We start from the raw sequence: 9,287 nt of genomic DNA, 5'->3' as shown, positions 1-9,287 counted from the left end.
TATCAAATTTGCCAGTCTGTGTCTTTTGATTGGGGCATTTAGCCCATTTCCATTTAAGGTTAATATTGTTATGTGTGAATTTGATCCTGCCATTTTGATGCTAGCTGAATGTTTTGCCCGTTAGTTGACACTTTTTTTTCATTGTGTCGATGGTTTTTACCATTTGGTAGGTTTTTGGAGTGGGTGGTACTGGCTGTTCCTTTTCTTGTGTAGTGCTTCTTTCAGGTGCTCTTTGAGGCAGGCCTGTTGGTGATGAAATCTCTCAGCAATTGCTTGTCCATAAAGGATTTTCTTTCTTCATTGCTTATGAAGATTTGGATGGACGGATATGAAATTCTAGGTTGAAAGTTCTTTTAAGGATGTTGAATATCAGCCTCCACTCTCTTCTGGCTTGTAGGGTTTCTGCAGAGATCCACTGTGAATCTGATGGGCTTCCCTTTGTGGGTAACCTGGCCTTTGTTTCTGGCTGCCCTTAGCATTTTTTCCTTAATTTCAACCCTGGTGAATCTGACAATTATGTGCCTTGGGGTTGCTCTTATCTTTGTGGTGTTCTCTGGTATTTTCTGGACTTTGAATCATGGCCTGGCTTGTTTGGTTGGGGAAATTCTCCTGGATAATACCCTGAAGAGTGTTTTCCAGCTTGGATTCATTCTCTCCATCACATTCAGGTACACCTGTCAAACGTAGATTAGGCCTTTTCACATGATCCCATATTTCTTGGAGGCTTTGTTAATTTCTTTTCACTTTTTTCTCTATTCTTACCTTCTAGTTTTATCTCATTGAGTTGATCTTCAGTCTCTGATATCCTTTTTTCTGCTTGGTTGATTTGGCTATTGTAACTTGTGTACCCTTCACAAAGTTCTCCTGCTGTGTTTTTCAGCTCCATCGAGTCATTTATATTCTTTTCTGTTCAGTTAGCATTTCCTCTAACCTTTTTTTTTTCTCCCCTCCACCTTAGCACTACTGACATTTTGCTCATCTAACCATTTTTCTAGGTTCTTTGCTTTGGGTAAGCACATGTTCTTTTAGCTCTAAGAAGTTCGTCATTACCCACCTTCTGAAGCCTGTTTCTGTGAATTCATCAGATTCATTCTCCGTCCATCTTTGATCCCTAGCTTGTGAGGAGTTGTGATCCTTTGGAGGTGAAGAGGCATTCTGGTTTTTGGTGTTTTCATCCTTTTTGTGCTGGTTTCTTCCCATCTTAGTGGCTTTATCTACCTGTTGTCTTTGTAGTTGTTGATGTTCAGATGGGGTCTCCGAGTGGACATCCAGTTTGTTTATGATGAAGTTAGTTCTTTCTGTTTCTTAGTTTTCGTTCTAACAGGCCGCTCTGCTGCGACGGCTGGAGTTTCACTCCAAGACCCTGCTTGGCTTGGGATCACCCACGGCGGCTGCAGAACACTAAGGGTTGCTGCTGGTTTCTTCTTGTTATCTTTGTTCCAGAAGGGTACCTGCCAGATGTCAGCCTGAGCTCCCTTTTATGAGGCATCTCTTTGGGTTTATGGGGGTCATGGAGGTGCTTGAGGAGACAGTCTGTCCCTTATAGGAGCTCAAGTGCTGTGCTGGGAGCTCCATTGTTGCATGCAGGGCTGCTGGGCAGATACTTTTAAGTCTGCCACAGTGGAACTCATAACTGCCTCTTTTCCCAGGTGCTCTGTCCTAGGAAGGTTGGTTTTATTTATAAGCTTCTATCGTGCTTTTGCCTTTTTTCATAGATGCCCTGCCCCGCACAGAGGGGTCTAGTCACAGTCTGCCAGCAGAGGCGTTGCTGGGCTGCCACAGGCTCTGCCCAGCTGCTGTGTGAACTGCCTCGGTAGTGGTGGTTGCCCTTCTCCCCACGGAGCTGGACTGTCCTGGATCCTGCTGCACTTGCTGTGAAACTCTGAATCCAGAGCATTTCAGATTGCTTGTTTTGTGGGGGTGGTACTCGCCAAACCAGGTGGCCTGGCTTCCTGACTCTGCCTCCTCCCTTTCAGTTGATTGGGTGGCTCTGTCTCCCAGGCATTACAGGTGCCAGTTGAAATGGCAGCCCAGATTTGTGTGAGTTTTTGTGTGCCACTCTGGCACTGGCTGAAACTGCTGTGTTAGAAACTTTGTGGCACTTTTCGGACTGGGAATCTCCTGGTCTGTGGGCAGTGAAAATTTGTTTGGAAATGCAGTGGGCAGTCACCCTCTGTGTTGTTTTTCCTAGAAACTGCACTCCAGAGTGGTTCCTATTCGGCCATCTTGGATCCTCTTTTACGTTTCTTTTTTTTTCCACTCTTGTTGCCTAGGCTGGAGTGCAATGGCACAATCTCAGCTCACTGAAGCTTCCGCCTCCTGGATTCAAGTGATTCTCCTGCCTCAGCCTCCTCAGTAGCTGGGATTACAGGTATGCGCCACCATGCCCAACTAATTTTGTGTTTTTAGTAGAGACAGGGTTTCTCCATGTTGGTCAGGCTGATCTTGAACTCCCAACCTCAGGCAATCCACCTGCTCAGCCTCCTAAAGTGCTGGGATTACAGGTGTGAGCCACCATGCCCCGCTATGATGACATCTAGTTGGTTTGTTTTTTAGCAGAAGAGAATGTGACAGTACTGTAAGTACAATGAGTACTAATTACAGTTTTGTGCCACTGCCTTGATTTGTGCTAAGGCATCCACAGTTTTATATACCAGCTCTTTGGCAGTATCAGCACAAACATCAACAGAAGGAAAATTCAAATAACATCTTAGTATTACTGTGAAAATAGTTTTAACCTTGGAGATCTCCTGAAAGATTTTTCAGGTATTCTGAAACCGTAATTTGGGAACCTCTACTTTAGTAAAACACAGAAGTATTCATACATGAAATGATGTGATACCTTGCATTTGTTTTAAAATAATTCAGAAGTTGGGGGAAGGAAGAGAGTTAATAATACTGGCCCACCATGGTTAACTGTTGGTATTGGGAATTCTTCTTACCATTTTATTTTTGTGATTGAAATTCTGCATAATAATAAAATATTGTTTAACACATTCCATTTAAAATACAATTTCTCAACCTTGGCACAACTAACACTTGGGGCTGGATAAATCCTTTGCTGCAGTAGCTGTCCTATGATTGCAGGATGTTTAGCAACACTCTGGCCTCTTTCTGTTATAGGCCAGTAGTAACACTTCTGCTTCCCAACTATGACAACCAAAAAGTCTCAAGACATTGTCAAATGTCCCCTGAGGAGCAAACTGCCCCCACTTAAGAACCACTGTTTTAAACCAAGGTTGCTTATTATTATTAGAAGTACTTGCCTAGGCAAAACCACAAAACATTAGGAAGTCTGCAGGATATAGATATACAAAAGTCATTTACATTTGTATACACCAACAGTTAAATGGAACTTTTTTTTTTTTTGAGATGGAGTCTTGCTCTGTCACCTAGGCTGGAGTGCAATGGCTCTATCTCGGCTGACTGCAACCTCCACCTCCTGGGTTGAAGCAATTCTCCTACCTCAGCCTCCCAAGTAGCTGGAATAATAGGCGTGTGCCACCATACCCGGCTAATTTTTTTCGTATTTTTAGTAGAGAGGAGGTTTCACTATGCTAGCCAGGATGGTCTTGATCTTCTGACCTCATGATCCACCCACCTCGGCCTCCAAAAGTGCTGGGATTACAGAGGTGAGCCACTGTGTCTGGCCCAGAACATTTAAACACAATACATGGCCAGGTGTGATGGCTCAAGCCTGTAATCCCAGCAATTTGGGAGACTGAGGCAGGCCAATAACCTGAGGTCGGGAGTTCAAGACCAGCCTGACCAAGATGGAAAACCCCGTCTCTACTAAAAAATACATAATTAGCCAGGCATTATTGTGCGTGCCTGTAATTTCAGATACTCAGGAGACTGAGGCAGGAGAATCGCTTGAACCTGGGAGGTGGAGGTTGCGGTCAGCCAAGAGCGCCATTGCACTCCAGCCTGGGCAACAAGAGCAAAACTCTGTCTCAAAAATAAAAAATGAAAACCAAGACATTCCTAGAGAAGAAGTAAGCTGGGAGTTTACACTATTAGATTCTATGACATTTTCTTTACTTCTTTTTCTTTTTGAAGGAGTCTCACTCTGTCACCCAGGCTGGAGTGCAGTGATGGAATCTCTGCTCACTGCAACTTTGCCTCCATTCCCTAGGACTACAAGTGTCTGCCACCACAAGCGGCTAACATTTGTACTTTTTGGTAAAGATGGGGTTTTACCATGTAAGCCAGGCTGGAGTCTAACCCCTGACCTCCAGTGATCCACCCACCTCAGCCTCCCAAAGTGCTGGGATTACAGGCATGAGCTACCACATCTGACCGATTCTATAAGACATTTTCTAAAACCGTAGTAATTAGAGTGGTATATGGCATGAGGATAGACTAACTAAAGAGAGAGAGCGATCTTGCCTGGGCACGGTGGCTCACACCTGTAATCCCAGCACTTTGGGAAGCCAAGTGGGTGGATCACAAGGTCAGGAGATTGAAACCAACCTGGCCAACATGGTGAAACCCCATCTCTCATGTAAAATGCCTACTTTAAATCATCTCTAAATTACTTATAATATCTAATACAATGCCCACACATCACGTCATTTACGTACAGTCAATGTAGTATTCAGCATACAGCAAGTTCAAGTTGTGGTTTTGGGAATTTTATGGAATATTTTACCCCTTGAATGTTTTTGATCTGAGGTTAGTTGAATCTTTGGATGTGGAACCCGTAATACAAAGTGCTGACTGTATTTTCATTAGATGGCTCTGAGAAACTGGTCTTTATAGAAAAAAATGTGAAAATGAATCTGCACCTCACACAAAAAATAAATTCCATATTAATAATTCCAGATTAACATGAATAGAAATTTGTTTTAAAGTTTAGGAAAAAACATGGTAAACTATTTTTATGACCTTAAGGAAGAATTTCTTTACTAAAAACTCTAAAGAAAAAGACTGATAAAAACTTACGTTCAGCTGGGCGCGGTGGCTCATGCTTGTAATCCGAGCACTTTGGGAGGCCGAGGCGGGTGGATCACGAGGTCAAGAGATCGAGACCATCCTGGTCAACATGGTGAAACCCCGTCTCTACTAAAAATACAGAAAATTATTTTTATATACAGGTGGCGCATGCCTGTAATCCCAGCTACTCAGGAGGCTGAGGCAGGAGAATTGCCTGAACCCGGGAGGTGGAGGTTGCGGTGAGCCGAGATCACGCCATTGCACTCCAGCCTGGATAACAAGAGCGAAACTCCATCTCCAAAAAAAAAAAAAAAAAAAAAGCTTATATTCATCAAAAGATTTTTCTTAATTCTGTTAAAGTGATGGCATTGACAAAAAGGTATTAAAAAGGAAATTAAAAGGTAAGTTATTGAGAGAAGCAATTTGCAACATATATATCAAACACTAAAAAAATGAAAAACCACCATTAAAAAAATGAGTAAAGCTCATAAACAGGCATTACACAGAAGAGAGACACAAATGGCCAATGAAAATATAAGATACCCAAACTCATTAGAGAAGTACAAATTAAATCATAATGAGGTGCTGTTTTGTTGTTACTCAACTGGAAAAATAAAAATTAAAAAAAAGCCAGGCTTGTGAGGTTACGGATCATTTGGAATTTTTTTTTTCTTTTTGAGACAGAGTCTTGCTCTGTCAGCCAGCCTGGAGTGCAGTGGTGCGATCTCGGCTCACTGTAACCTTCATCTCCCAGGTTCATGCAGTTTTCCTGCCTCACCCTCCGAGTAGCTGGGATTACACCACACTTGGCTAATTTTCATACTTTTAGTAGAGAAAGGGTTTTGCCATGTTGGCCAGACTGGTCTCAAACTTCTGACCTCAGGAAATCTGCCCACTTTGGCTTCTCAAACTGCTGAGATTACAGGCATAAGCCACCTCACCTGGCCTGAGAATTTTTATATTCTGATGGTGGAAGTCTAAACTAGTACAAACTCTCTAGGAGTTAATTTGGCATTACCTAAAGAAGTGGAATATGCACACTGCTCATAATCCAGCTATTCTAATCATAATGTATAAGAGAAACTCTTGAAGGAAACACCTTCAAAAATGTGCGTAGCTCCAAGCTAAAAACAATCCAAATGTTCATCAATAGTAAAAATGTGTAATCTATTATACTAGAGAACAGTATTTTGGCATGAAAACTGATAATCTAGCTATATACCACAACACAGGTAAATCTCAAAAGAAGTATTTAGGCCAAAAACAAAAAAACCTGACAGAAGAAAACACAGACCATGATCCCATTTATATAACGTTTACCAACAGGCAAACTAAACAAAGAAACAAAGGAAAAAGGGGAAACATGATAATGGAATATCAAAGGTCACCTCCAAGTAGTTTCAAATATTACTGTTACTGTAATGCCAAAACTCCAAACCTGCCATGTCAGTTTCTTACTAGAGCTATTCAAATTGGGTGCCCACTTTGCTTCATTGAGACAAACATTTCATGACTTTAAGAATAGCTTTATCCTAAACAAGCTTACAGGATCACATGTAAGAACATTAACAAAAGCCTATGGTGTACCTGCTACTGTCCTAGGTGTTTCACACTCTATTTTGGGGTGGGTAGAGGGAAAGTAATGGGGCATAAGCATTTAACAATAAAAATAATATCATACTAATAAGTACCATTTTGAGCACTTATGTGCCAGGTGCCGTTCTAAAGGCTTTATAGTAATTCTCACAACTCTGAAATATTACTGTCATTATCATTATATTAATAATAAATACAATAGGTAATATTTTCAGACCCTATATACCAGGCCTTTGGCTAAGGGCTTTATGTCATTCTAACTTAATCCTCACAACAAACCTACGGATAGGTATCATCATCCTTAATGGATACTATTTCAGTAATCCGTTATCCACAGTTTTGGTTAGTTCTCTGCAGTCAACTGCGGTCTGAAAACATTACATGGAAAACTCCAGAAATACACAACGGACAAATTTTAAATTGCATGTCATTCTCAGTAGCATGATGAAATCTAACATTGTCTCATTCTATCTAGACTGGGATGTACATCATCCCTTTGTCCAGCATGTTCATGCAGTGTACACTCACTACCCACCATTAGTCACTTGGTAGCCCCCTCAGTTATTGAATGGCCTGTAGCATTATTGCAGTCCTTACATTCAATTAACTTTTGTTTAACTTAACCATGGCCATAAAGCTCAAAAGTAGTGATGCTGGCATACTGTTATAACTGTTCTACTTTATAATTAGTTTTTGCTGTTAATCTTAGTGTGCTTAATTTATAAATTAATCACAGGTATGTATACCCAAGAAAAAATATATATAAGGCTCAGTACCTTCCATGGGGTTTCAGACACACACTGGTGTCTTGGAACATATTCACAAATAGGAGGGAACTAATGTATATTTCCCATATTCTCATTTCCAGGATAAGAAAACTAAAGGAAAGATGAGATACCAAGACTAGGCAAAACCACGTAACTCAAAGTCATACAATCAATAAAGGACAGAGCTAGGATTTGAACCTGTGTCCAACTGACTCTAAAGCCTATGCTTAGCCACTGTTACACTGTTTTAGTTTGTCTTCATAAACACTGTTAAGTATATACAACAAGAACTAAGAGTATGGATGAAGACAGAACGACCTGGGTCCATATCCTGGCTCTACCATGTTCCGGCTGTGGGATGGAAGACAAAGCTCCTCAACCTCTGGGAGCCTCAAGTCCTTCACCTACAAAATTGAGGTGCATAAGGTACCCATGGGTAAGCGTGAAAGGGTAAATATAAAAACTAAATGAGATAAGGCATGCAGAGGGCTCAGCATAGAGCCTGGCACATAACAAATGTTCAGCAGATGTTGGATGGTATCACTACCATCATCAGCATCTTCCCTGTTTTATAGATAAGAAAATGGAGATACAGAGAGAGGTTGTATTTGATGCAACATTGCAAAACTAGTTAGTGTCAGTGAAAGACTTTTAAACACAAGTCTAGCCAGCTTCAAAGTATCAAAACTTTTCCATTTGCCGGGTGTCCCCTGAAAGCATAAAAAGTACATCGCAGGGGCCAGGCGTGGTGGCTCACGCCTGTAATCCAAGCACTTTGGAAATGAAGGCAGGCGGATCACCTGAAGTCAGGAGTTCAAGACCAGCCTGACCAACATGGTGAAACCCTGTCTTTTTAAAAAAATTAAAAAAAAAATAAGTACATACCAGACAGAAGGAGGCCTTGGGGAGATCTTCCTTAGGGAAAGAAAACCTGAACTAAATCTTCAAATACAACCATGAGTTGGTCAGATGAAGAAATGAAGTGAGAGAAATGAGTATTGCAGGCAGAGGAAACAATACATCCAAAGGAACTGATTAAACGGTGTGGCAATAATTGTAGCTACAATTATTTCAGTGTGGCTGGAGCCCAGGCTGTAGGGGCAAGTCAGTCTGGGTCCACAAATGAAGCAAACAAAACATAGCATGATTTTAAGCAGTGGTTCTCAAAGTGAAATCAGGCCAGGAACATTGGCATCACCTGGAAACCTATTGTAAGTGCAAATTCTTGGGCCTATCCCTGACCTCCTGAATGAGAAACTTTAAGTCTTTTAAAGGTTCTCCATGTGATTATGATGAATGGTTCATATTTTAAAAACATGAATTTAAGCAATGATGAAATGTAACTACGTTTTCAAAAAACAACGAAATAATTCTTCATTACGTAATTCAGAAGAAGACCAAGGAGAAACCATGAATTCCTGTATAATATCTGAATGGGCATCAACTATAATTCCCTTCATGTGCCTAGGTTTGCTTTGACAGCAGTTAACCAATTTAATAGGTTACTCTACCTACAGATCCAATTTGCCCTACACTTCGTCTTGGCAAAATACTCTGAACTAGGCTTACACTGTAAACCTTCAAAAGAAAAAAAAAAAACAACTAGGCCTGGCAAGGTGGCTCACACCTGTAATCCCAGCACTTTGGGAGGCCGGAGTGGGTGGATCACCTAAGATCAGAAATTTGAGACCAGCCTGACCAACACTGTGAAACCCCATCTCTACTCAAAATGCAAAAATTAACTGGGCATCATGATGCACATCTGTAATCCCAAATACTTGGGAGGCTGAGGCAGGAGAATCACCTGAACCCGGGAGGCAGAGGTTGCAGTGAGTCAAGATCATGCCACTACACTCCAGTCTGGGCAAGAGAGAGAGAAAACACACACACACACACACACACACACACACACTTATATATATATACACACACACACATATATATATGTGTATGTATATATATGTGTATATATATATGTGTATGTGTATA

The 9,287-nt window shown here is 41.2% G+C and overlaps 1 long non-coding RNA gene across 1 annotated transcript in view; it reads left to right on the top strand.

Annotated features, from left to right (window-relative positions):
• The window catches only part of LOC116540915, a 32,290-nt gene extending 23,413 nt beyond the window's left edge, over positions 1-8,877 (top strand). Inside the window, exon 3 of the long non-coding RNA XR_004264639.1 lies at positions 7,400-8,877. This is a non-coding gene — a long non-coding RNA (uncharacterized LOC116540915). The remainder of the gene's footprint in view (positions 1-7,399) is intronic.
• Positions 8,878-9,287: the final 410 nt, after the last annotated feature.

This window comes from Sapajus apella, unplaced genomic scaffold (assembly GCF_009761245.1).
Source record: "Sapajus apella isolate SASKATOON/1434 unplaced genomic scaffold, GSC_monkey_1.0 scaffold146, whole genome shotgun sequence".
Lineage (NCBI taxonomy): Eukaryota > Metazoa > Chordata > Mammalia > Primates > Cebidae > Sapajus > Sapajus apella.
Note: the sequence above shows the minus strand (reverse complement) of the source record. Positions and strands in the feature narration are given on the sequence as shown.